Source organism: Anas platyrhynchos, chromosome 1, assembly GCF_047663525.1.
Source record: "Anas platyrhynchos isolate ZD024472 breed Pekin duck chromosome 1, IASCAAS_PekinDuck_T2T, whole genome shotgun sequence".
Taxonomy (NCBI): Eukaryota; Metazoa; Chordata; class Aves; order Anseriformes; family Anatidae; genus Anas; species Anas platyrhynchos.
In genome coordinates, this window is record NC_092587.1 from 93,776,939 (window position 1) to 93,804,169 (window position 27,231).

General features: G+C 43.2%; 1 long non-coding RNA gene across 3 annotated transcripts in view; it reads left to right on the forward strand.

Moving 5' to 3' along the window:
- The first annotated feature begins 5,172 nt into the window (after window positions 1-5,172).
- LOC106016523 (uncharacterized) overlaps window positions 5,173-27,231 on the forward strand; it is a 115,350-nt gene continuing 93,291 nt past the window's right edge. For 2 of the 3 annotated variants that reach the window (XR_011803864.1, XR_011803865.1), the window contains exon 1: window positions 5,173-5,889. This is a non-coding gene — a long non-coding RNA (uncharacterized lncRNA). The remainder of the gene's footprint in view (window positions 5,890-27,231) is intronic. The other variant, XR_002401250.4, reaches the window with a different exon arrangement.

Below are 27,231 nucleotides of genomic sequence, written 5' to 3' on the forward strand. Positions count from 1 at the left end.
CTCTCTTGGTCCTTGTTGGGGAAGTGCTGAGCTGTTTTCTGAGGAAATAGATTATTCAGACCAAGCACTGTAGGAAGGGCTGTGATTTAGGATTGCTGAACTACAGCAGGAGCTCTGATCTATGATGTTTTATCCTAGTTCAGTCAGCAGAGTCCAGCCAAAGGAACGTGATAGTTCTTCTCTCCACTGGCATGTAGGAGCAGAGAAGAAATGTTCCTTCTTCTCCACCTGCAAGCAAAAGTGGGATCAGATTGGGGCAAAACTGGCTTCTTCTGTAGCTATCAACAGCACAGTACTTTTGCTGTGGTCCAGCCTGCTTTCATATTTGTGCAGATTAGAGGAAAAAAAGGTTTGAATTTGGTTTTGGATTATAGATGCAAAATTGCAGCAGTCCTATTATGGTGATAGAAGGTGTGTGGTTGTTGTGAGGAAAACTCTCATAAAAACCTCATGCTTAAAAAATGAGGTTTGAAAATCAAACCTCAATCCAGTGTGAGTGGCTGCGTATAATGTAGCTGTAACTTGTTATGAAGAAAAATTAGTACATCGGGTTATTAGCTGATACTAAAACATCTCATATAATTGGACATGTTTCTCTTACATTGCATTTGCTTTGTAATGCATATGAATGAATTCTGGTGTCATCAAAGACCTGACTCAAAATTTACACTGTAAATTGCTGTGCAGTGTAAACACTCTTCCAGCCTGTTTCCTTTGTCGGTAGTTGGTGATGGGTCACAAAATGATATAAAAAAAAAAATTTAGCCATTTGCCTGGCAGTATTAGGCTGCTTTCTGCTCCTTGAAGCTCACTCTTATGGCTGTGGTTTCAGTGGCATTAAATGTGGCTCCTGTGGCCAAAGTAAGGGAAGCAGGAGCAGCAGCAGTGCAGCGGGTTGGTATTGAGGGGCTGGAATGAGAAGAGTAGGAAAAGATGGCGGAGCTGGAAAGAGTCAGGCACAAAGAAGTCGCACTTTGCGATCAGCCTGAGGCAGGTGTCAGCGGTTGTGGTACGGTGGGCAGAAGTGATGGTTTTCTCAAAGAGGGCAGCTTCCAAAAGATGGTTGGAAAAATATTCAGAGGTAAATAGCAGAATCCTGGCCTGCCTTCAGCTACAGACTTACTTGGACCCAAACTTCACAACAGCTGCAGTTGTAATACGGTTTTGCAGATCTAACACTTCCAAGATGTGGAAAATAAAATTCAGGATGAATTTTAAGAACGTAGTAGAAATAACTAGTGTGGCAGATGTAGATTTAGGGTAGTCTGCACATTCTGAAGGATTTGTTTTTAATGTGAAGCATGTACCTTCACACCCCGTAACATGTGCTCTGATTCACTGACAGATTCGTTTTGCACGGTCCCACTGGAATATTGGCACTCATGCCGTCTGTAAACAGACAGTCAAGGTTTGTGTCTGTCGGGGCCATACTTCACGTTATTTACCGCACGGCCTTTGGGGTGGGAAGAAAGGGAATTAATCAAAAGGAGCACACAGTTCTCCCTCCCTCCTTCCCTTTACTTATTTATTTTTGAATTTGAAGGCTTTCTGAATTCTTTATTATTCCCAGAGTTCTTTTTTTTTTTTTTTTCCCCTCTTCCCCCCAAATCTGAAAGCAGCTGAGCTCAGCACTGTAGGGCCAGGGTAGGAGATGAGGAGCCCCTGTGGGCTTCCCCTGGCTGCTGGGCTATAAGGGTGCAGGGGAATCAAAAGGGTGAGGAGCATCTGGGGTCACCCATGGCATGGGGCAGGAGGAGGGAGGGAAGGTGGCACCACACTGGGCTGGTTGCTGACAGGAGAGGTCCATGGCATGGACTTGGGATGGCAGTGGTGATGCTTGCCCTCATGTGTGGGTGCCTTGCACCCATGTGGGGTGTGTGTATTGCTCTGCGGCTGCCTTGTGTCTGTCAGAGTCCCTGAGGACAGAGGCCACGACCCTACGTGAGCCAGTTTGGAAGTCAGAACAAGCCCAGGGAGCAGTGATCCCTCAGCACACGCAGCATGGCAGTCCCTCCTCCTCTCCCTACGTGCCATCCATGATCTCTCCCACGTTCAGTCAGCGGCTCCCCCTACCCCAGCGCCCCGTCCCACCGCCCAGCAGCAGCTCTCTTCCACACCAGGCCAGGCAGTGGCCCTCAGAGAGCCCTCACCTCCTAGCTTTTCCCCAAAAAACCCTGCCCCCCCCTCCCCCGCCGGCGGCGAGGCGAGGCGAGGCGGAGCAGTGCCGGCTTCGGGCGCCGAGCGGCGGTGTTGGCCCGCGGCCGGGCCGGGGAGCAGGCCCCGGCTCCTCGCTGCGTGTGGGGGGTTAATTGCAATTAACACACGGACCGATAAACCTGGGCCGCAATGCAATTACAGCCTCTGCCGCCGGTAGTTACGGATGAAACCGAATTGTGTTCCCTAAATAAGGGCAGGGAATGGAAATGGGCGTTTTAAATCCCCGTGTAAGGACAAGCGCTCCTAAAGCTGCCGCCGGCTGCGTTGCCTGACCCAGCCGTGGCACAAAGCAAGTGTGGGGTTGTGAGAAAAATCACAGTAATGTTCTTCAGAACGGATCTTCTGTGAAGCATCTCCTCCACCTGTCCCTGCCACAGAGCCCTTGGCCCAGTGCACCCCAGCCTCCCTGCTGTCTGTGGCACGGGTTAGGACGAGGTGGCAAGGTCCCAAATCCTGCTGATGGCACAAGTGTAGCGGCACCAATACCAGTCATTTCTAATATTTTTGCTGAAACCCTGGCTTTACGTGTTCTTTTGTGGCGTGAGGATGTTGGCAACTCACTCAGTCCCCTCAGGCCGGCTTTCCTTTCAGGCTCAATGACTGGCACAGAGAGGGGCGTCTACCCTTGGTCTGAGGAGTTAAAGCAAAACAAAGCAAGCAAGGAGCCCGGCTTCATCCTTCGGTGGTTCATTGCAGTGGGTAACTGTTTAAAGCGTGTACCTTGCTTCTTATTTTAAATCACCTGGATTTAGCTCACAGCCACTGCCTGTGATTACATCTTTCCCTGCTAGGCTGAGCCGCCCTTGGCTACCTGGCATTTCTGCCCCCTTGAAGGATCCTAACACACCACAGTGACATGTTTGAGGACTGTTGGCACTGGAGAGGAATGATTGCCTGAAGTTTCAGCCCTTTTTTTTTTTCTTTTGTCTCAAAGAAACAATGTTTGTGCTGTTGGCGCTCCGCATCCCACTGCAAAACCCCGGTCCTGCTCCTGCTGTGAAGATGACAAGCTTCAACCTGTGGCAAATCCATGGGAACGGCGGCTGTGGGGCAGAGCCTCGCACTTTCACACTGGAAAAGCAGCATTTGCGAGAGGAGCGAGGAGCTTTTACCTTGGCTCCGGCCCACAGGCTTTCTTCAGAATATTCCTTTCACATGGAAATTCTTGCCAAGTGAAGATTGCTAGCGCTGACTGGCATGTCAGCCGTGGCAAAAGACACAGGGGTTTTGTATCGTTGGATGTACGTGACACACAGAAAAGGAGAGAGGTTTCGTTTTGTGTTGGCTACCGTAATCGGCCAGCGGCACGCAGGGAGTCTTTGTGGAAGGGGTGGCAGAGAGGGAGTAAGTATAGGAAAAGAAAGCTAGATTTATTAACATTAATTCCAAATAATCAGTTTTCTGCTGAAGGCAGAACCACTAATCTCAAATTTCCCTGCCTCAGAGTCGCTACTTGAGTCCCATGCCTGCTCCACGTAAAGCCCTGGCCAAGAAAGCACACCTGCATTAACTCCACTGCACATAATTTATTGAGCCAGCTTCGCCACAATACTTTTTTTGTTTCCCAACAGAAGTCATTCCTAGCCTGACCATCCTATGCGCTGGTTTTCAGTCAGCCTTACCCAGTGTGGACAAAGCAGATGCTGCCCTGTGGTGTGGCCCTCACCTGTACCTCGGGCTCCTACAGAGATGTATTCCAGCAGAAGACCTGCGCAGAAGAGCAGGAGTGCCTCAGAAGGGCTTCTCCGATACCAGAAAGCTGCTGATTTCCTCTGGGCAGCCAGCATTTGTTTTTCCTATTCTGTCTGCATCTGCAGAACATCTTCTCCACAAACTCTGAGGTGTTCTCCCAGACATAACACATACAGAGCCTCATAGGAAGGGCCAATAGTTACAGCTGCTGTTTGACACAAGATGAGAGCAGAGGAGGGGGATGCCATCAGCCGATGTCGTAGGTCCCTGGGAAAATACAAGGTTTCCAATGCCAGATTCCCAGATGATCGCAGGAAACCAAATCCTTCTGTATCTCATGGAGGAAAGTTAAAAACAAAATGGGTCCCGTCAGTCTCATTGTTGGGGAAGATGCCTTACCTCAAACCCGACAATCAGGCCCTGAGTAGCAAGAGCGTGTAGTAAGAGCACAAGGAAATTCCCACTTAGGTTTCTGCTCTGCCTTCAACACCTCACAGGAGCCCTGAATCTTTTCTTGAAAAAGCCAAGTTATGTATCAAGGGAAGAAATACAATCCATGCTGGCCCTCGTATGTGACCACAGCACACCTGGATGCGTGGAGCTGCTGCAGCGTAATTAAGGGGGAAGCTAGGAGTGACCCACTTCCTTCTGGACCTCCTCAGAGACACTGGGGGTCTGGTATCACCAGCAGAGCTTTATTTCTCTGTGGATTCCTCTAGTCTGTTGTACAGTCACTTCCGTCAGGTTACTGAACTTGAGCTGGTGCAGCAGAGGTTCCTTGTCATTTTACTTGAAAGGCTTTTTGAGAACTTCACTTTTCTAGTTCTTATAAATTTTCAAATGCTTGTTTTAGAACTTATTCATAAGCAATTTATAAACCTCTGATTTTCTCTGATTTTGTGTATGTGTTACTTTCAGATTAATTGGTTCTTATGTTTCCTTGAAATTTCTTTTTTTTTTTTTTTTTAAACTCATACTGAATGCAAAATAAATGTAGCGTTTTTTTTTTTTTTTAATTGTTGGTACTTGTTTTAGAGTTTTTCTTTCTTTCTTGAACAAAAAGTGATTTTTAACCACATCTCTCAATTCTGTAAATATCTGGAAATTGATAGGGAATGAAACATGAACTATTAAATTTGATTGCATTTTAAATGTTTGTCAGGTTTTGGTCTTTGCGACAGGTTCTGTAGTCTCCGTGGGCACTGTGCAACAAGAGAGCTCACCACACCTGACACCACTGTGATAAGAAAAAGGAAACATTAAGGGCGCAGCTCTTTTCTTCTCTTCCCCTAATTCTTTCATTCCCATAGCTCTCTGCTGTCTTCACTTTCAGGCTAACATGCCTTATCCTATTTTCTGTCATTTGTATTTCCTTCCCTCTCTGTTGCTCACCTTGTCATAAGGGTGCAAATATCTCTTTTGCCGTATCTCACTGTTCATTGAGGTATTTAGGCCTCTTCCAGCTGCCTTTTTTTTATTATTATTATTATTATTTTTTAATTGGAACAAGGATGGCTGAGGGTGAAAAGAAGAAAAGAGAAGGTGAGGGAGCAAGCAGGGGGGAAGGTGTGGTATGAAAGGGCAGAATACACATTTTAAAGCTCAGGAGAAGAGGAAGGAAAGAAGCCAGGTGAGAGCCAGGTGAAAGAAGTTTAAGAAACACTAATTAGTTAACACTTGTAAAGGGTCTCTGAGAGTACAAAGCTATAGCTGTATGCTAATCTACTAATTATTATTTTGTGGAGTGTCTTGGTTTATGCAATCATGTATATTAATCGCAGCTGACTTGTCAATAGCAATGAATGATGGGAGCATAATACAAAAATTAAGCAGCAGTTAAGGTCAAGCTCTTTTGTTTTCCTGGAGTAGAAAGCAGTTTTCTCAAGGCTTATTTTGAATTTTTTGGAAGAAGTCCTGTTCAAACGGAGCGAGCTCTTCCCCTGAGTGGCCCCTGGCCCGGCACAGAGAAGGCTGGTGCTGGTGAGTGAGACCCCTGAGGAGGGGTGCTTGGGTTATTTCTGTAGTGTTTTACAGAAATATCTGATGAGAACAACAGAGTAAAGAACAACTGTTGCCTGAACTTCCCAACGACCCTGTCCCATGGTACATGGCTCAGTTTGAATGGTATCAAATCTCATCCCATGTGGTTTCAAGGAACTGAATCTAGATTGGGGGGGAAAGCTTTGTGTGGTAAGATTATTTCTGCAGGGCCTATGTAGCTACCATCACAGATCTTGTGAGCTGGTCCCTTTCCTCTTCTTTCTGCTCATTGGTTTTTCAGGTGTCTAGAGGCTCTAGTAATGGTCAGGGAGAGAGTTAATTATTAGAAAGAGCCTACTTGGTCATTTCAGAGATAGGAAGGCTGTGTAGAACTTGTTTGCAATGAGGAATTGGAGTAAAGGTTTTAAGTTTGGCTTTTTAAGCATGGCTTAGTGAGCTGGTGACACCATCGGATGGAGCTATGAACTTGTTCCTTGCAGAAGTGGTCTTCAGTATCTTGGTGAAAGTTCTTGCCAGGAGGAAGAGGCCTCATGATGAGCAGCTGTGGTGGCTTTGTTCTTCCTCATCTGCAGAAAAAAAGGGTCTGAATGTTGCCTAGTGAAGATGAGCTAAGGTATTCTGAAATTATTAAAAACTACAGAAAGGAAACTTGGTCTTGAAGTGTCACTCAACTCTGATGTGTTCTAAACAAAATAGTGTGTTTATAGTGGTTTGAAATTGAGAGCTCTGAGAGATACTACCTGCTTGTAATGACAGTAAAGGCTGCTCTGGTGCTCTTGAATGCAATAAAATTCTGGGCTTATTAGTTAGAGGCTGCTGAGTTTTCTGCTATTGTAATGATGTTGCTGGGTATGAGGCATTTTTGATTATGTGCTTTGTTTGGAAATAAATATAGCTTCTATTTATGTTAGGGCATTTATACAGCTGCTGACCTTTCTGAAACTTTAATGCCTTTTTATGTATGATCTATGAGAAGTCTATTTGTAGAATCTTGCCTCTTTCTCACTCTCCCTGCTTTCATCTCTTAGTTTTTCTACTTCTTTTGTAGCTTTAAATTATTAGTGGTATTACTCAAGATCAAAACAATCTGCCTTTTAAACAGAAAAAGAACTGGGAAGCACTTGTTGGTGCAAGAGGACAGTGAGAGGAATCAGAGTTGAACCTTGCATGCTAACAGCACAGTTACAAACGACCATGGTCTTCATCTAATGCTTTTCTGCTTAAGGCTGTGACAATAGTGACTGAAATAAACATATTTTTACAATAGATGGAACACAGCTCTTTTTATTTGTGGCTGAAATCCACTTCAGGGTTAGAAGTTGCTCATAAGAGCTTTGAGACCTTATCTCAGCCAGATTCTAGGTTCAATTTTTACTGATATAAATAATATCATGTTAGGAGCCTAGGAAGGTGAGCTTAGTAGTGTGAGGTAGAAATCAGGACAAGGGTGGCATACAAATGGTAACAGGAAAACTGTGTTCTGTTGGTAGCAAATACATATTTAAAGAAAGACATTTATGAGGTTCCCTTGTAGGAGTGCAGCGATATATCTGAGTCTGAAGATGTACTTGAAAGCTGAGTCAGCATAGGGGAAAGTGGTAATTACATGCAACTTCATCAGCACTTCATCAGTAATGTGTGTGCGTGTGTTGGGGGGAGACACCTCGCTACTGTCTGTAGCTTTCTATTAAGACTTTCATCGTACTTGTAAATGTGTGTGATGCTAGCAGCACTGTTTCCTTGTGCCTTTCCAAGGAGCAGTGAAAGGAGAAGTGTGTGTTTGGGATATTGTGGTGGCTGAGGTTCTCTCCCTGCCCCCAAAGAAAACTTACCTCTCTGAGGGAAAATCCTAAATGTGTCAAGGCAAAGCAATGAACCATGGATAACATAGTTTTCAGACTTGCAGTGCTGACGGAAACTTGCAGAGCACTCTCGCCTGTTGGGGGAAAGGGTGGATGATTGACACCATTTCCAGAGAGGAGAGATGGAGAATAAAATATTGCTCTTCGAAAATATCAGATATGGGACTCCTGAATGGCAAGCCTTCTCACTGGGGGAGAGGACTCTTCCCATAGCCTCTGTGAGTCTCCATGTTCACTGGCAAAGATGGGTGTGTGAGGAATAAAGCTGAAAGCCCAAGATAGCCTGACCCTGCTGCAATTCCTGCTCAGCAAATAAAGAGCATCTGTGGAGGAGCATTCACTGATGCCTTGCTAATCTGCCTAGTGAGGCACTGTGGAGATGAACCCCAGCTGTGAGTCTGTAAAAATAAACATAATCTGAACTAAGTGTCTTCATCTTCTTTGATTGTAAAATTTAATTGGTAAGTGTCCAGTGGCTTAGGTTTCTCTGACTGTGATGCAATGGAAATGGTCACTGATGCTATTGTCCTACTGGAGTGGCAATATGGTAAAATGCAAACACCACAGAACTGTGTAATTCTTCTATTATAGAGTGATACAGGGGGGTTAGTAGTAGTATTTCATGTGTTTTGTTCCAGGAGAAAGAATTTGTGATCTGTGTCTTAGCTGGTATTGATGGAAAGGCTCCAAAAGGTCACTAGGTCAGCACTTGTAGTTTTCTTGGCTGATATTTGAGCCCAAGACAGAAGAGGGCTCATTAATTGAAAAATCGCTACTACTGTATTTGTAAGACACTGTTTTCTTCTACCCGCATAGAAAGACAATGTAGGGGGCACTGAGAAAGGTGAGGAGGTGGGGCTGGTGGGAAATAGGGAGCCTTTCTATGCTGATGACCAAACAGGTATGTTAGTGGGAATTAGAGTACAGAGGTTTAACCTAACCAATCTGTTGGATAAACCTGTCAGATGGTCTCGCTGGTGTCACAATGATCTGGCTCATAAGTTACTTGCCCTACATAACATGACCTATATAATAAAAGCTAGACCAACTTAATTATACACACTTGTATATATAATGTGGGAGAACATTTTTTTTTTTTTCATGTTCTGTTTATGTGGAAAACCTGAAGTGTCTCTGTTCTATTAAGATTATTTGGGGGAAGGGAAGAGAGATTGCGATTCTTAGAAGAGCAACTTGAAAGAAAGGAAAAAAAAAAAAGAGTTCAACTTGTATCCACTGTTATAGTAAGTAGACTAGTTTAAGGTCAGATTTAAAGAAATTGCTCTTTGGATGTGTAAGGCTTCACCTTTTGCTTACTGCATCTTCTCTCTTCTTTTCCTAGCTCTTTCCTACAAAGCTGGCAGAATCCTTCCTTGGGTGGCTGGTGCCCAGAGTGGCATTCCTGTCAAGTCCCAAGGCAGGGCACAGTTCCTGGAGCTCAAGCTCCTGACCTTGAGCAGCACCGTCAGGCCCCTCCTAATGGGAGACTTAACTAGGATACCTTAAAGCTTACAAAGGTAGATGGCAGCTATGCACAGAAAAACGTGCAGCTCATTCCCTCTGAGCATCTTCCTACTCCTCTTCAACTGTTTCTTATGAGAGATAAATACAGAGCTAAGAGCAAAATCTGTAGAATTTGATTTTGGAGATATTTTGGATCCTATGCTTGGGAGTAACACCTTTACACTTAGGTTCTTTCTGTGGTCTTCTAAAAACAAACAAACAAACAAAACCCACCAAAAACCTTCTCATCTCCAGCTCAAAGGATACATTTATTAATAAAAATAACCATCCTGATTCATTTCTAAAATGGAAATATGTGTCATCAGAGTTTGTCCTTTTCAAAGTAAGTACTCGTGGTTTTACTGGCTGCTTTACTTCTGTATGATAGTGAAAATATTTAAATACAGTTTAAAAAAATAATTCCTTTTAACTATTTTTTTAATCAGCTCCTTAAAAAATGGGGGGAAGTAAAAAAAAAAAAAAAAAAGCAAAAGGGGAAAATCAATAGACTTCTTGAAATTGCACCATTGTCTTAGTTGGGCTTGATGTCTTAATTGAGGATTTCTTCTCAAGTAAGTATTGAGGTTTCTTTGTCTCATCTTCACAGATGATTCTTCTAAAAGTTTTAAAATTTGCTCTTTGGTGTATGGATTATTCCTCCAACTGTCTCTTTGCTATAAGTCACTGAGGAAAGAAAGCAGATTTATCTTTTTTTTTAATAGCCATTCAACAGCATTAGGACAAAAAAAAAATTAATGGATGCCACAGACAGTTGTATTTATTTTTTTGTTTTCATAGAAAACTGCATTCTGAGGGTATTTCCCCATGAAATACTGGGGGAGGGAGGGACACCCTAAACTAAGTCAGATTTCTGTTGTAGTGTCTGCAAGTGATCCAAGGAGTTGGTCATTTGTCTGTCTGTGCTGCCAACGTACTTGGTCGGCTCAGGCGTGCGCTTTCACTTACTTCAGGTGATCTGCGTGGTCTGCTTTATAACTCATTCTACTTCCTCCACATGGGACAGCAGAAAAGTTGATATCTCAGCACAATTTGGCTAGTGCAGAATAAATAAAATAGCATCAGGAGAGAGACAGAGCCAGCAACTGCTGCTCATGAAGCATTTAGTGGATTACTTGGATTCATTCTTTCAGCTTAACTTTTTTTGCTGAGGGTTTCATGGACTTGGACTTGTTCTACATCCAGCAATAGCAGGACCTATGTGTGGGCTTCCAATAAGGCTCTAAAGCAGCCTGGGCAATATAGCCTCAAGCCTCTTCTAAAAACTTATGGTAAGAGTTAAGGCTGTTTGATTTTATACTAGAATATATATATATTTTATTGGATGTATATTGTTAATACACATTTATGCAATAACTATGAGAATGGGGTTAGAACGACATCTAATTTTGTCCTGAAATTGTTCTCCCCAGATCAGGTGCGTATTTTGTGCTAAGACAACAATTATTACTGAATTTACATGTTGGCAGAACTTTATTTACAGCATGCCACCTGTCCCATGTTTGCCAAAAAAACAAATAGCGCTAGTCACATGTGTGAACCCAATGAATGCTCAGCCAAGACATTTCCAAGGATCAGAGATCTGCCTTAAGTCGACATGAATCCAAAAGATGATGAGATGCTCATAGAACCCAATGAAGGGACAAGATGCACCTTGGACACCTGAGTGTGATATTTAGGTATTATATAGTAGAAGAAAATGATCAAGGTCTAAGCCAGTCACAAGTCACTACTGAGAAGTTAACTGTAAAAATGAGAGTTTATATATGAGTAGGATAAATCTTTATCTTAAGAAACAGGCATCTGGGACTGACATATAGCAGCTAAGAGAAAAATGTCTAGGCAAACTTCAGGAACTGGGAAGTTATTTTAACAACTCATGGTTATGAATGTTCAGCTGCTCCTCAGTAATTTTGTATGATTTTTTACACATTTATTTCCAAATATTTGCTACTGTGTATTGGGTTTACATAGCAAGGTTTTTGTAGTGGGGGGGCTGCAGGGGTGGCATCTGTGACAAGAGCTCAGCAGCTGCCCCATGTTAGATAAGGGCCAGTTTCAGCTGGCTCCAAAGGGACCCATTGCTGGCCAGAGCCAAGGCAGTGAGTGACACTGGTTGGGCCTCTGGGAGAGCAGGCAGAAGGGTGATGGTGGGGAAACCTGCTGTGCAACAGCAGCTGGGAGAATGAGGAGTGAGAAGCAGCCTTGCAACCCCTAAGATCAATGCAGCAGGAGGGCAGGAGGTGCTCCAGGCACACAGCAGCAGTTCCCTGCGACGTGTGGAGAGGCCCCTGGTGGAGCAGGCTGTCCCCCTGCAGCCCATGGGTCCCCCATGGAGCAGATCTCCACGCTGCAGCCCCCCCGTGGGTGGAGGAGCCCCCGGTGGAGCAGGTGGATGTGGCCTGGAGGAGGCTGCGGCCCATGGAGAGCCCCCGCAGGAGCAGGCCCCGGACCGGAGCTGCAGCCCGTGGAGAGGAGCCTACACAGGAGCAGGGGGGGCCTGGGGGGAGCTGCCGCCCACCCGTGGGGGACCTGTGCTGGAGAAGTTTGCTGCTGGGGGATGGATGGATGGATGGACCCCGTGGGACGGAGCTGTGTGGGAGCAGTGCTTGAAGAGCTGCTGCCTGTGGGCAGCCCCCGCCGGCTCAGTTCGGGAAGGACGGCATCCCATGGGAGGGACTCTGCGGGGAGCAGGGGCAGAGAGGGACCATGAAGAAGCGGTGGAGACGAAGTGTCAGGGATGGTGTTTTCATTTTTTTTTTTTTTTTTGTTTCTCCATGCTCTAGCTTATTAGTAATGGGTAATAAATTTCATTCATCTCCCTATGCTGAGTCTGTGTTGATAACTGTTGAGCAATCTCCTTGTCCTTATCTCAGCCCTTGAGCCATTTTCCTTCTATTTTCTCACTCTTTCCGTTTGGGGGGGGAGGGGGGTGAAAGGGCAGCTGTGGCAAAGTTCAGCTGCCCAGCTCAGTAAAAACACCACATGCTGTATGCAACTTTCTTAAACTAATCCTGATATGCCATCTTGTATACTTGACTTTTTTTTTTTTTTTTCCTTGTGGCCATATTGCATAAATAGGCCCTGCATAATTTGCTATCTGCCTTATTCTTCAGACACTAGTCATGCAGTACAACACAAAAGAAAAATGTTAACTCATACTCAGTTTGACAATGAAACAACTTCTTGATCTTAGCACTTAATGCAGCTTCCTTTAAAGTCTTTTATGAAGCTTCCTTTAAAGTGAAAGATTTTTTTTTTTTTTTTTGGGGGGGGGGGGGAGGGGCAGAACAAGCTGGGAGAGAAGACCTTGGAAGTACGACAAAGAACCCCAAAGCCTGTGTGTATCAAATGATAAAAATTAATGAATTAGTAAAAGATACACGTTCTAAGTCAAAGACTTTTTATTGTGCACTGCTGAAGTCACCAGAGCATCATCTAGTGATGGTGGTGCTAGTTGATGTAAGCCAAGTCAGTGTGGACTTAATCATAAAATGGTCATGTTCTTAATGGTTGCAGAATGTTTATTACTGTTTTGCAGAATATGAAAAATAGCCAGGATGTCTTTGGCCATGAATGGTAGCTCATTAAGCGTTGATGTAACTAGCTTAAATTTGGTAGGTTTTGTATGGTACGTTTCAGTCTTTGTTGGCTACACAGGGTTGTGAATCTCTGAGCTTTGTACTTGGAGAACAATAATAGAATTATCGGTAATTCCTATTCAGGATTTGCACAGAGGACCCCAAGCAAACCAGGAATTACTTACAAACACCAGTAACTTAGAAAACACACGCATGAAATAACAATCTCTAAAGCCATAAGTTCCAGAGCATAATACTAAAATAGGGGGTTGCTTAATGGGAAGAAAAAATTAAAATAATAATAAAAAAGTCATTCTTTGCCACAGATTAGATCAGAGGCAAAAGCTGAAGAGGGATCATTATTCTCTCTTCTAAAAGAAGAGAAAATTGAGGGACAGCAGATTTGATCTTATTGAGAAGAAGATTGAAGTGAAAGACAAGGTTGGTTGTTCTCACTTCAGAAGGGTCTGAAAGCTGAAATTGCAAAATCAATTTACTATCGTTACTGTAACAATTAAATTGACATGATGAAAAGATGGAGGAGGAGGAGGATGGATCAGATAATCCACCCCCACAAAATATCTGTGTGTGCAGGTGGCAAGTGTTAGAGCTGCCAAGGGTAGAGCTGCCACGACTGTCTTTACCCTAACATGACAGACAGCTGCCTCCTCCTTTTTCTCCATCCCCTCCCCAGGTCCCTGTTGATAGCAACCACGCTGGCTTCTCTGAACACATACACTCAGCCCGGCAGTGTCTCCTCCTGGGGCAATCTGTGGGTTTTTTTAACCCACTGGTTCTGTTTCTTGGGTGTCCCTCAAACCAGAGTGTTTTCACTGGTTTAGTCTGCCATACTGCTTGTGTTTGTACAATATAATAAGACATCTGCTGCCCACCAGCACTCATCTGCGCCTCGGTGGAGCGCTGCAGTTGACTGCTATCCTATTTATATTAATTGAACATGCCGTATTCTGCATACGCCACTGATTACCCTCATTTATTTCGTCTCCTAAAGACCCAAGGATTTCTGCTGCTCGCCCTTACAGCATTGTTTTACTCATTTGGCTCCAATTAGCCTCAGCTAATGAAAATACATTATACTGAACCTCTTGTTACCCGTTGCTGTTTCTAATGACATAATTTGTGAGTTTTGAGCCTTTTCAAGTAGAGACATTAGGAATTATGTTACAGTTTTTTCAGTGGGGTGGAGAAATATTAATTGCAGGCATCTGGGCTCCTTCCTTTAAAGAAGACTGGTGATTTTTACTTACCTAATAAATGTTGACATAATCAGGGAGCTATCAGCACCATATGTTGGCCTTTTGTGAGATACAGATCTTATCCCTGCCCGGTTGGGTAGGGAAATGCTCCAGTGTTAGCACTGTGTCTTGGTATATTTTTAAAGCATCACTCAGCACGGGCATATTGCTGTGAGAAAGAGATGAAACCTATTTTTAAAAGCAGGTGGGCTGTTTCCCCAGCCATTCAGGTGAGGTTATCCTTAATGATAAACAGATGCCAAAAGCTGCATGTGCAACTGTGCTCATCTAGCAGGGATTTTGCAACCCCCTTTTTGCTGTTCGCTGAGCTCTGCCCTGGGGGCTCATTCAGTGGAAGTGAGGGGAGCTGCGGGGAGCAGCCGGCTGTCTTCTCACTGCGGGTGCTCTCGTCTCCTCTCCATCCCTTCCCCTTTCGGGGACATCATGTGCAAATGTTGGGCCCTATGGATGCTGCCACAATTAATGAGTTTTGAGGGTCAAAGCTGAAGGAGAGGCATGCTTCTGCCCTTTGTGGGGGGATTGACGTGACTCTCTTGCCCAACTGTGCCAAGGAATTACAAAAAGAGTTCTTGTTAATTCAGGGAAATGTATCAAGATTTAAAATAAATTTAATAGATGTGACATGTACTGCCAAAAGGCAACAGGCCATACTTAAGCGTATCTGGCCTGAGCTAGGTTTTGGCAAAATACCCTTTAGCATGGAAGGGTACACAGAGCCTCCTGCCTAGCTCCTTTGTTTACTGACTTCATCTAGGATGGTGAAGTTTCACAAGATATCCCTCCATCTCTCTCTCTTCTTTGGAGAAGATCCTTTGGTCTGCACTCCCTTGCCTCTTCTGAAAGTACTTTGTGGGTCTGCTTTTGACAGCAAGCGCAAGAGACCTGAGGGGAGCCAGGGGATAATGCTGCAGTACCTCAGGGATGTTTTCCTGCTGTCAGTCTTCAAAGCGTGGAGAAAAGAAGGTTGTCTAGGGCATAAGTAGCTGTTAAAGAGGAAGGGCGGATTTAAGTGGAGGCTGTATGGGGAGGAATTATAAACTGTGGCATGATCTGAGCGACTGCCTGGTAGAGTTACACATAGGCGTCTTTGTTTAAGGCAGCAGTTGGCCGCCTGACAAGGACTGGGAGGATCAATTCTTCTCCATTAACCACTCCACTTTGCTTAGCACCACTGCTGCTACAGGCAGGGCCTCTACTGCCACAGAGAAGGATCGGTTTCCCCCAACGTGTGGTGTCCCGTTTCCCCCATTAAATGTGATCAATCAGCCCTCCCGGGCTCTCCACACGTAAGGAAGCTGTGTGGGGTGGCAGTGGTCTGGCCAGCCGAGCACAGGCCCTGTGGCGACATCTTGTCCCTGCCCTGTGGGGCCTGCTGCTGGCATGGCTTGGCGAAAGGGGCTGTGCTCTTGTTGCTACATTTATTTTCAGATTTTCTCCATCTTCTCACTGGATTTGTTGGAATAGGTTTTATGGAACAGAGAGAAGGCTAATGTTTGGTGCTAGACTCCTTTTAAAATTTCAGGGGTGCTCAGAAACAGTAAGATGGGTTGCTTCTGCATGTATTTGGTTTCTGGTTTTGCACCAGCAACATCAAGAATTGTTTAGGAAGCTATTCTCTTCATGTACTCCAAAAGCATGCAAAAAACATATTTACTTAATTTTCTGGTTAATATTCTTTGTTTCTTGGCTGAATGCAACATAGTGGCTGACATGTCAAGAAGACCAGCTGCAGAGCTGGCTTAGAAGAGTTTCTGTACAAGGGTATTCCCTCCCCAGCGAACAGCTAAACCCATTTTTGCATTAACCCCTGGCATTTCCCCCACATGCATCAGAAACCCAGGGAGACATGAGTCTATAATGTCCCTGGAGGTAACAAAACAACAAAATTTCTCAGAGGATGGAGGTCTAGTTAGGAAACAGAATTTAATCCCTTGTATGTGGCATGTGTTGTCTTTTCAAAAAGAACTTCTGAAGAGAATTAGGTGGTGGAAACGTGCAGCATTTCTTCCTAAATAAGCTTTAAGAGGAAGAAGGCTAAACAACAGCTTCACAAAAAATCACGTAATACTATACAGCACTAAATACTATACAGCACTAAAATATTGAGCATAACAACAAACAGCTCATGTCTTCATAAGGTTTTCACTAGGCTGTAGTTACGTCCATTACTGTCCTACACCTGTATCTGGATTGTCAAGCAACTTGCCTTTTGTTAATATTCAGCCAATACACACTCAGTGGAAACTTTGCTTTGCCATTTGTACAGCCTTTCAGATGCTGCCTTGAGTAACCGTGACTTAATGCTTTCCCCAGAGGGGTTGTGCTAAGAAGGTGTCTCAACTGCCCGGCATATTTTCTCCCCAACCCTTGCTGCTGCCCTCAGCTGCTGAGCTTGGCAGGGCCCAAGGAGCTGCCCTGTGCGATCCATCTTGCCTCCTTCATTGGCTGGTGGGAAGCAGCGTACAGGGGATACTCCGACACGTGATGGTACCTGGTGGGCCTGGGTTTGCATTCTGTCACTGCACCTCCCTGGCTTTATTGCGTGTTTAAGCATGTGCTCAGCATGTGTTCCTACACGATGATGTGTGTGTTGTTCTGATGCTGGTCCCAAAGTACCTTTGGACCCCTTGCTCTGATATGTACACTTCTGTTTTCCTGAGAGCGAAGGGAAGAAGTGAAGATACTTATCTGTTCTGGGCAGCAAGATGGGCCACTGGCTTGAGGGGCAACAGAAAATTCCGTTTTCTCTTGTGGCTGGGGTTGTCTCCCAGCAGAGGTGGATTGGAGTCTCCTATCAGAGATCTTGGCAGATTTGAGGGTGGGGAGCTAAGGCAGGAGACCCAGAGCTGTGATGCAGGTTGGGGACAGAGCTGTGGTGGCCAACAGGAGACTCCCTCTCACCACCCTGCACATTGATCCTGCAGCCTCCAGCGTGGTGGAGGGCTCTTGGTGACAAGCCTGGCTTTGCAGCCCCCCACTTAAGGTACTTTTTTTGTTTTTCTGGGTTAGCAGAATACTAAATGATTGAAGAAATGGTAATGAGGGAAAGGAGAAGGTGGTTGAGGTGCCACCGGAGGATGTTTGGCATGTGGAGTGGGGCCAGGAGCCAGAAGGGATTGTTCTCCTCTGCTGGCACTGTGACTCTGAGCACTTGGAGAGAGAAAACCTACTTGAAAAATGACTTTTTAGATGAGAAGTGTCATTTGAGTAAGAAAGCTGTATGTGACTGCTCTCCTCTATGAGAATATGACACTGGCATTATCCTGCAAACACAATTTGGGATGTCCAGAGCTCCACAGCCTAGGTTTTCTTCCTCTTTAAGGAGGGAGACATAGTGCTAGAGTACAATAGAGCAGAAGTTATTGGGCAGCCCTCAGTTACTCTGCACCCTACTTTTAAATAAATCCACTCCACCACAGAGCAGAAGCTGAGTGGGGCAAGAGAGAAAGAGACAGTAGGAGGACAGGCTTACTCATCATTTAATGCATAGTGTTGCATTAATCTTGCAGAGGCATTATCTGAAGAGTTATGTTGTTTGGCTTGAAGTAAAAGAGGCGTGCATGTAAATTCATATTTTGGTGAATTGTCTTTGCTATATTTTGATGTGCTGTCTAAAATGTTACAGCTAGGTTAAATGTGAACTGACTTTGCTGAGAGATGGATCCAGCCTTCTCAAAGCCCACCACTTGTAGGTGTTCTGGGGGAAGACACAAGGTTTTTCTTGGGGAGGTTTGATAGCTCTTTTTGACAACAGAAGGGAATGTCTGAATATGGTGGCTGAAGAAACACTTTTAAAGTTGACATGAATAAAAGACCTAGCCTGCAGTAGCTGCCGTGTACCCAGGAGCCTACATTTTGATGACAGTGTGTCCATAAGTCTAGGCCATGACCTGATGCCTGGGCAATATCCCATACAGCAGCTGGTAATTCTGAGTGCAAATATGACTGTGGCCTCTCTCCTCTTTATTAAAATCCTTTCCATATTAATTAGCCAAACACACATCCAGTGTAACTGGATGGAAATCCAGGAATACAGTGGAGTTCATCTGCTTACTTCAGGCTAAAATATGGCCTAATAGCCTTTACTTGAATGGGGAATGAGTATTGCCAACAAGCTTTATAGCTATTGTCACACGTTTGCCTCCATGATTAGGTGTTGTTACCTCTCCCTGTTTTTAATTGAGGGTCACTCTGTCTGAGTGAACCTTATGTTCTTCAGCGTAAGAAGAAAAAGTTTTTAAGAGTTTATTTTTCAGATGTTTAGTGTCACTGTTCTCACTGGATTGATATTCTTAATGGGATACGCTTGGAATGCTTCCAAATTCTAATTTTGGAAATTGAATTGTTTTAGTGATTAAACAAAGTAACTGAGGGCATCACCCTATTAAATAAGATATTTCATGCATGTGATTAATTGTAATCTCAATATAAATCCTTTTGATTTAGAGATTAATGTTGATTCTTTGCTTTGAATTTACTGTCCATTTGTTTTGTTAATTAAAATTAAAGGTAGAAGACAGATAGCTGAGGAACCTCTTCAGGATGTTGATGTTCACTTTGTTAAATAGAACATTTTTCATTAAGAGACTCAGAAGTAATAGGCTTGGTATAACCATATTAACCCTCAGACAATAGAGGATAGATTGTATGGGTTTTCTATTGCTGGCTAAGCTTTTCATGCTTCAGATCACTCTAAAAATATTGGTAGCTGATATTCTAGCTTGAATGCAGTCTTTTCCAAAATTAAAAGACAGCATTTGAAAAATAGCTTCCTCTTTTTAGAAAGGAAATTTCTCCATCATGCTGCTTGGAGAAATTGTATTTTAAATTATATCATTTTCTCATGTCAAAAGAAAATAGTGTGTGTGTGGGGGGGGAGATAGAAGGAACATGTCCTCTTCCTCAGAACTTACATTTATGTGTCTATCTACACCTGGTCCTGTTCTACATGGATCCAGTATCATATCAAGTTTTATAAGTGCTTATCTTTTTGTTACTAAGCTGTTGACCTAAATCCACTGAAATATGTTAATGCACCCTGTGTGTGTTATCTCTGAGCTTGGATATGGAAGCCAGAAACAGTACACGGGTAATATTAATGGAATGTGTGTGCTTCCACTATACGTCAGGCAATCTGTTACCTCAGTGTACATGCAGTCCTTCATAATACACAAAGAAACCATAGAAAAGATTTGTCTTGCTTATGTGGAGAAAATATAGCGTAGGTATTTTAACGTTATAAGATTTTTAGTGTAAGGATAGTGGTTTTCTGTTTGTGTGAAAACTCGTATTACTGATAAAGATACAAAGCTACTTTGTATTAACGATGTGTGCTGTGATACAACGTGATGATCTTAATTCATCTTAATAAGAATGCAAATTATTGTGACAGCAAGGCATTATTGAAAATCATTTGAGATCAAATAACGACAAGCAATTCCCATATGTCACCACTCTTGTGCCTTATAGTGGCTTAAAGCCGGAACATCTCATGCTTGATTTCTAGAAGGTCTTGAGATAGATTGATAGAAGTGCAAAGATAGAACTTGAAAAAAATATGTAAGCCACCAGAGCGCAATCAAGTGTACTAAAATCGTCCTTGATGGATGTTTGATCTGTTTTTTAGCTGCTTCTTGGTATATTTTTGGTGTTCCCTCCCAATATCCAGTCTGTCTGTCTTATGTTGCAAGAGAAAGCTTGTTTGCCCTTGAGTACGTAGACCACATGCCTTGATAAATCTTTTGCACAAGGCAGCTCTTAGGAGCTCTCTATTCTGCTGTGTTCAGAAATGATGTGGTGTTAAGTTCATTATGAATTGTTGTAAATTGGGAATTGTACAAATCCTGTAGCATAGTAGAAATATGTAGAAATTACCTGGCTGACTTCTATAGCCTCTGGCACTCTCCCTGTGTACCTGCTAGTGACCAGACTGTGCCAAGCCAATTTGCCGTTGTGCGCTTTTGGAGCTGCCTTGCAGCAGCCTTGGTCTCATACCAATGAAGCTGGTGCTTACAGTGGTCAGATCAACGCAGTATTATTTGGGCCAAAATTTAGTCACAACAGCCTATCTTTCTTTTTTTCTTGGCTATTCATGTGAGCAAGTTGCTGCTTTGTGCATATGCCTATAACAAAAGCTAGCAGATCAACTTGAGAAAAAACCTTGACTCTGTTGCCTTTTATTTATTTTTTATTTATTTATTTTTTATTTTTTTGATATTTCTCTGAAGACTACTCATTGCTCTCTGCTCTTGTGTCATGGACCACTTCTATGCTGCCTAATATGACCATGCCCCTTCTCGCCTGCAAATAGAGGACTTGTAATGTTGGGTTGGCATGGGCTGAGCGCCAGTGCATGTCCTGCTGCAGCATCTCCAGCCCCTGGGGAAGGACATCCGCAACAACGAGCTTCTCTAAGCCTGGTCTTAAACATTGGAGCCCAAGGCAAAACCTTTCTGCCTTGGTCCCTAGCCCTGATTTGGCAGAGGAGGGATGTAGTGGGAAGCTGGCAGCAAGACAGGCCGAGGCTTGCCAAGTGTTCTCAGGCGATATCTGTGGCGCTGCTTGGTGCGCTTCCTTCAACAGCATAGTGGCTTCAGTCCTGGGTGACTTGCACTGCAGTTTTATTTGTACCTTTCTGTGTGACACAGGAACAAATGACATAGTTCCTTGAAGAGTATGAGAAGTGGATAATTTCATAATTCTTTATCTAGCATAAAAATAAGGCCCTAATAGTCAATGTATTCAGATCAAATGCACTTTTAAAACAATGAATTTATTCTAGAATGCTTTAATGAAGTAATTTTTCTTTAAAAACAAAAGGGGGAGGGGGGAAGGAAATTTGCTATAAGAATAAAGTGACTGTAGCTATCATTTCAATAACTAGAGTTTACAACTTATTAAATTGTGAATGGTTAAAAATTCTGTTCCATTTCACTTCAGACATTACTCATGCAATGAATATTGTTAAGCATACTTAAAGCATAAACTCAGTCCTTTGCCTTCTAACTACTGTCATGAAAGTATATTTCTCCTATGAAAACTTACTTTGTAGTTGAAAACATGAGTTTATGGGAAAACCCTCCATGAACACAGCTACACGTAACTGTGCCTTCAGTGAGACTCACGATTCAAAGCAACTTCTGCTGCCTCGAACCAGGCTTTCTCATGTGTCCCATATGAATGTAATTTTCTTAAAGATCTGTTCCTGGTTGTAGTTTACCTCCCAGCCCCGTTTTAAACTTTCTTCTTTGTTTTCCAGATGTGCACTATACTGCGTGTTTATGAGGCAAGCAGGGTTTGGGCCCCAGTCCTGAGCGCAGCCAGGAGACCGCCTTGTGTCCTTTTCGGTTGTGCAAACACAGCTGGATGGGAGATGGCAGTTAAACATTTCCTCTCTGTGATTTGGTTTCCCAGAGAAGTCGAAGATAATGATAGGGGAATGCTGTCCTAATTTAGGTTTTATTGGAGCAAACCTACCACATCCTCACCACTACAGAAAGAGATGTGCACTCTTACAGGTCCAAGCAGCATGTAATTTCCTAATTATCCCATATCAATGGAGATCAAGTAGACACTGAGGAACTGCAGAAAAGTACCTGCCTATTTATCCTCTCATATGCCTCATATAGCAGGAAAAGGAGAGAGAGACAGCAAAGATCAGAAGGGAGGCTTTTATCCTATTGTCACAATTAATTTAGGAATGTAACTTGTGCGAAGTGATCCAACTTATTAATGGTTGGACCAAATGAGTTAACCGTGCTGTGCTTCCCTGGCTGATGGGTGCCCCTTCAGCATCAAAAGCGGCTGCTGTCTCCAGCCCCCAGGATGCTCTCTGTCCTGCCTGTTTGTAAGGGTGCTTCTGCCTGCTTTGGAGAGTGCTGCCTGAAGCTTTCAATGTATTTGGGGGGATTTTTTTCCAAGTCTGATAGCTTGAGTAAATCTTAGCCTACCCAGCCCTCAGTCTGCCCTGACTTGTGCTCCTCTCATGTTGGTTACCCCCAGAGACTGAGGACGCTTCCCCTTTAGTTGAAATCTGTGGCACAAAGGAGTAAATGCTATGTATTTTCCCCTTTGGGAAGAAGCTCTTTCCTTTGCCTCTTGTAAGCTGATAAAGTTGTTCTTGCTGTGTTTTGTCCTTTTCTGGTTATCTTCATATCTTGTCTGTAATGCACTTTGATTGATGTTGGTTCTTTTGCATTCCTTGGTCATGTATACTTGTTTTTGACATGTGATTTATGTTTCGGTTTTCAAGTGCCTTAAATAATTTCTGGCTTGGCCTCAGTGGTCTCGCTATGCATTCTGTTCCTGTCTATATTAGAAGAGATGTTGTTTTGCTTAAAACACTCATGTATGTATACACACTTTTTGATTGTTTTAATCTAAAATGTTATTTATTACCCTCATATGTGAAATTCTCCACTGGTACTCCTGTTAGTCAGGACTGGAGCTACAACAGATCCTCTCTAGTATTTCCTCTGCACTTCTTGAAGGGGGGAAACAAAAGGTGATCCCCTTGGGAGGTTATCTCACCAAATTTCAATTTGTCCGCGTGTCACCGTGCTGCTTTACCAACATACCTAGCTGAAGTTCTCTGTCCGGTGCATCAGGGAATGGCGGCTTCCCTTCTGCAGTTTTTTTTAATCTAATCTTTGGTCTACACACAGAAAGGCTACTCAAATGACATCACTCTTCTTTTTCCTCATTTTTCTTTTCTTATGTGTTCCTGATACTTAATGAAATATCCTTCTGCTTTCTTCCTAGAAAATAAATCATGTTGGGCTATACAGAGTTTGTCTGAGAATATTTCTCCTAGTACTGCTTCAAATATTAGAGCCTCTAATGCTTCCCTTCTTTTCCACACTTATAGAGTTACTACATAGACATCTAAATAAGTTTCACGAAGTTTCTCACTGCTTCTGCTTCTGCTAGACTCTATTACAGTTTCTTATCACTTCCCCAGATTTCAGCCCTCTGGGCCAGATCATTGCTTTTTGAACAGAAGAATTTTGTTATCCACTGTTATTCAGCCTGGCTTAAAATCTTTCCCACTTGATAGGCAAGCTGATATTTCCTATCATGCTCTTCTTATCCGTTCAGAAACACTTCTTTGTGGGATAACATCCCCTAGCTGAAGAAGCCAAAGATCCCTTGCTGGTGCCATCTGTACAGCTACGCGTTTGTTTCCGAGAGGCATCTGTCTCTGTCACTAGCAACCCGTGGGCTTCGCGCCTGGGCTTCGCGCCTGGCCTCCACCCAGCCACCATCAGTCGTAGGTGAGGGGGTGACTGGTACCCTCTAGCTCCTCTGCTGTGCACCGGCGGGATATTTGGAAAGAAGGGGGCAGGGTGTGTGTGTGTGTGTAAGGGGGAGAGCTTGCTCCGGGTATGGCTTCAGAGGCTTCTGTTTGGTATTAAAATTTGTAAATAGAGGTGGTTTAATATTAGCACGATGTAATTAGGAAAAGTTTATCAATCAGAACATTAAGTCAGAAAGGAAATTAAACTCTTTTAAACTGCCTTAATGTGGAATTCCTAATCGCGGGAGAGGACAGTGTTTATTCAGACCAGACATCCTTCTTCACACCACTTTTCTTATATAGCGGGGAAAGCAGGCATTTTCAATCAACTAAACAGTATATTTATCTTATGTATACATACTTATATTTTTTCCTTATGTCACTGCTTATTAAACTGCAATCCATCATCATAATTTCTCAATGACTTGTAAATTAACCTTATGCTCTACGTAAATATTCAGTTCTCCATATAGCAATCAGAAGAAAGCCCGGCAAAGCTATGAATAATGCAGCATTTAATGCAAAATATGTGCAGGAGATAATTGGTGAAATGACCTTTCATTTGTGGCTGTAACTTCATGCTCCTGATTGAGTCCTTGCCCCCCCCACCCCAACACACATCTCTTTAATTTTATTGTTTTGAATAATGACATTTCTGAACTGGCAGATATCAGATTTGAAGAAAAGACAGCTTTCAGGCTGGTCTGGGTTATACCCCATAAACATGCTTCTGTTTAGGGTGGAAATGTCTGAGAGAGCTTGTAGTTGTTGAGCCCAGGCCATGAGACATGTCTTTGTGATGGCCCCAGATATGACCATTTTGGAGCAGTGACTTGAACTTCTAAATGTTTTGTTTTGAGTAGGAGCCAATGGTGCTTATTGTGTTTCAGGGGTTACTAAGTGCTGCCGGAGTCTTGGGTTTTCCAGGGCTGACAGTGACATGACTGTAACAAGGAACCACATCCCAAGTCCAAAGGCTCTCGTGCAGGCCTGAAGTACATCTGGAGATGGTTTCCAGCAACTGAAGCTCAGGGATTTAGCTTGTCCAGTGCACCCTTTTTCACAGGAGCCCTCCTGTGCCAGCTGTCGTATCGTGCAAGGGTTCTTGTGAAAGGGGAAGCAGACAGGTCTGTGCTTGGTGCAGAGGTAGAACAGGAGTCAAGGCAAAAGGCCAGGCAACTGTGTCAGAGTTGCCAGGAAGGAAGGAAGGAAGGAGCCACTTCCCCTCATTGGTGAGCTTGGTGCTGTTGGCTGGAGTCACCACATTGAGATCTACCGATTCATGGGACAATTTAATGCTGAAATGCTGGACGAGAGGGAGGGCTATTCCCCATGCCCCTAGTTTTCCAGCAGTGAAGAGGAAACTCTTGCCAAGCACCAGCATCCCTGGGGGTGACTGCACGGGCAGCACTCCTGGGAGCCCAGCCTGCCTGCCAGGGGACAGCCTTGGCTACCCACTGTCGGAGGAGGATGCAGCTTTGCACCACACCTTGCTTATGAATGTTGTGCTGGCAGTAGTCACTGTGCTTAGACAAATGCGAGCCAGCAATGCTTACCGACCAGCTCTAATGAAATGCAAAGAGACCTTTGTGTGAAAGCAACCCCATGAACATCAGCTCAGGAAATGGGGCATCTCATAGGCAATTAGTGTATTCAAATGAACCGAGACTTTGCGTGCCTTTTGTACTTGAGGAGGTGTTTGGATGCCGCAGCTTGGGTAGTCAGAACTTAATTGTTTTGTTTTATTCCTGTTTGAATATATATTAGTGGGAAACATATTTCTGAGCTGCTTGCATTTTTCTTTAATGATGTGGGAAGCTGAACTTTAAATAAAATCTTGGAAATGAATGTCTGAGTACTGAATGCCATAAGAACTCAAAAAAAAAAAAAAAAAGTAGGATGAGAAATGGGCCTAAACTAATTGAAAGCACCTTTTAAAGTGTTTTTTAATCAGCATGTCTGATAACATTATTATTTTTTTTTTGTTAGAATGGAAGGTAAAAGCATACGTTTGTTTACAGCATGTTAATTTTATTTCCAGTCGTACCATTAGACTCCACTATCCTTCCATTATAGTTCTATCATTTTATATATATACCTATATGTTTTTGTTATATTTTTTATATAAAAATAATCTGTGTTGAAGAGACAAATTTCAAGTTTGTGTTTCACAGTGGACAGAGGAGACTAGAAGGCTTCTTTAAAGTAATTTTCTTATTTGTTATATTTTGATCTCTCTTGAACAGTGTGAATGACCATTCACATACCGCAAGCAGCAAAGCATTGATGCCTTGGTGCCAATGAGGGTGTGTGGTGCCACAGAGATATGTGACCTGCCTGTTGAGTCCCTGAAGTGCATTAAATGAGAGTGGAAGGGGATCTTAGCTTATGCTGTTTAAAATACTCTGAAGCTGAGAATTTTTTGTACTTGCTCATGAAACATCGCTCATTGAAGCCATCCATCATCTTCCATGCAACTGTTTGGAGGAGGGGTTCGCTGTCCATGAATTGTGCTAGTACCTAACTAGTTCTAACATATGTGAAACAATGGGATCTAATAGATGGATTTTAAATTTCTAGTGATATTAGTACAGTGTGCTTTCTCCAGGTATGTCCAGGATACTCTTTGGAAAAGTAAGATGGATGAGATTTTAGGGTTTTATGAACAAGGTGAAGTTTTTGGTATTTATCCTTTTGTGAGAAGGGAATCAAAGATTTTCTCCATTGTTCTTACACTTCGTAGGTAGCTAATAAGCTACCAGAAAAAAAAAAAAAAAAAAAAAAACACAAGCAGGTTTGTGCTCCTTTTCAGCCATTTACTACCCATACATTTCTTAGATTTTGTCTGATGTTACTGTGTGCTTTCTCCAGATATGTCCAAAGTGCCCTTTTAGGGAACAGGAATATTGAGATCACGGGGTGTTACTATGAGGAAAAGCAGTACCAGATTTAAAACCACATTTACAGACCTGTTCCCAGATGATATGTTCCTGAAACCATTGCAGTGAATCGTGCCGAAGGTTTATATTTATATTTTACATAAACACTGTAGTGTTTTCTTTGGAGCTTCTAGGACAGCCTACGTCTATGAGCAAGCTGCAGCAGCTTTGTGCTGCTGACTGCCACTGTGCTCCGTGGGTGCCCCAGGGCCCTTTGTGGTGGTGGTGCCCTGCAGTAGATACCAGGCATGTAACTGAGGTTCAAGCTGGCCTTTTCTATATAGTTCTTACCCGTGTACCATTGCGTGTAGGTGAAATCATATATTCCTCCCTTCTCCATGAGAAAGAGATGGGAACCCAAACAGATACAGAAGTAGATGATGAACATAGAACTGGCCACTTGCTCTTCAACGGAATTTTTGTCTACCATTTACCCTAGCCCTTCAAAAAACTTTTTTAAGAAAGAAAAAAGACAACATAGATGTATCTGGGTTTATGCGATTAATTTTCCACTAGTGGTAGCAGGTTGTCCCAAAACACATGAAAGTTCCATACTGCATGTAATTCCCATAAAAACCATAACAACTATGCACAGATTAAAAGCAGGGCAGGAAAAAAAGAAGTAAAAAACCATTAAGAGTCTTTGGAAATTAGCTACGTTTTTTAGATGTAGGCCAACTCATTGAGAACAGACATTTGTGGGGAGGGTGAACATTGAAAAGGCAGGAAAGGGTGGAGGTTCACTGCTGGGAATGCTTTAGAAGGGATTTTCTTTATTCAAGACAGCATTTATTATGCATTTTTTGGAGTCTAGTCAACACTATATAATGAAAATATTTGGGAACG